A 1,245-nucleotide genomic window follows, 5' to 3' on the forward strand; every position below is an offset into this window, starting at 1 on the left:
CTGTACAGAGGGTTACAATCACATGAGATAATTGTTTTTATTTGCCACAAAAGGCTTTCTTCCTTCCTTCCTTCTTTCTTTCTCTTTCTTTTTTTGTTTTGGCAGTTGTGGTGCTTGAAGTCAAGGCCTGGGCACTGTCCCTGAGCTGTTTTGTTCAAAGCTAGTGCTCTATCACTTTGAACCACAGTGCCACTTCTGGTTTTCTGGTGGTTAATTAGAGTCTCAGGGACTATTTTACCCAGGCTGGCTTCAAACTGTGATCCACAGATTTCAGCCTCCTAAGCAGCTGGGGTTACAGGCATGAGCCTCCAGCATCCAGCAGCAGCAGTTGCTGTTGCTGCTTCCTCCTCCTCCTCCTCCTCCTCCTCCTCTTCCTCCTCTTTCTTTCTTTCTTTTTTTTTTTTTGGACAGTATTAAGATTTGAACTGAGGCCCTGTGCTTGCTAAGCAGGTACTTTACACTTTACCACTTGAGCCTGGTCCCCAGTCCAAAGCAAATCTTAACTGAACACTTACCTTCAGACAGGTTTTTTAAAAATTATCCAGTTACAGATGAGGCAACTGAGGTCCACAGAGGCAAGAGATGGGTCTTAATGCCTAGCCCAATTTTTTCTTCTTCTTGAAAATTTGATTGTTAGGTTCTCAATATAAAAAACAAAGGGAAGAAAAGAAAGAAAAAGACACATTAAACATCATAAATCTGCCTTATTAAAGTGGTAGTGGCACAGAACAGTGATGTATTTCACATACAGTGTGAAAAGAAATGCACCTAAATTTATTTTATTTATTTATTTTTTTGGGGGGTCAGGTCATGGGGTCTGGGCGCTGTCCCTCAGCTCTTCAGCTCAAGGCTAGCACTCTACCACCTGAGCCACAGCGCCACTTCTGTTTTTTTTTCTTTTTGCTTATGTGATGCTGAGGAATTGAACCCAGAGACTCATGCATGCAAGGCAAGCGCTCTACCTCTGAACCACCTTCCCAGCTGACACCTAAATTTTATGGAAGGTATTAAATGGTACAGAATCCCAAAGAAGAAGAGAGATAGATTAATTTTTGTATGTATTTGTGGATACTGGGCTTGAATTTGGGGCCTCCAGTTCTCACCTGGCTTTTTTGCTTGAGCTACACTTCTACTTCCAGCTTTTACTGGTTAATTAGAGATAACAGTCTCACTGACTTTTCTATCCTAGCTAGCTTTGAACTACAGTTCTCAGATTTCAGCCTCCTGAATAACTATTAGGATTAG

At 41.7% G+C, this 1,245-nt stretch overlaps 1 protein-coding gene across 3 annotated transcripts in view; it reads right to left on the reverse strand.

Annotated features, from left to right (window-relative positions):
• Nucb2 (nucleobindin 2) overlaps window positions 1-1,245 on the reverse strand; it is a 50,472-nt gene that overhangs the window by 30,142 nt on the left and 19,085 nt on the right. Inside the window, exon 1 of one of the 3 annotated variants that reach the window (XM_013034157.1) lies at window positions 516-581. The exons of the other annotated variants lie outside the window; for them this stretch is intronic. The gene's annotated coding sequence lies outside the window, so the exon portion shown is untranslated. Of the gene's footprint in view, window positions 1-515; window positions 582-1,245 lie in introns of those variants that run through there. 3 annotated transcript variants of the gene reach the window in all.

This window comes from Dipodomys ordii, unplaced genomic scaffold (genome assembly GCF_000151885.1).
Source record: "Dipodomys ordii isolate 6190 unplaced genomic scaffold, Dord_2.0 Scaffold183, whole genome shotgun sequence".
Lineage (NCBI taxonomy): Eukaryota > Metazoa > Chordata > Mammalia > Rodentia > Heteromyidae > Dipodomys > Dipodomys ordii.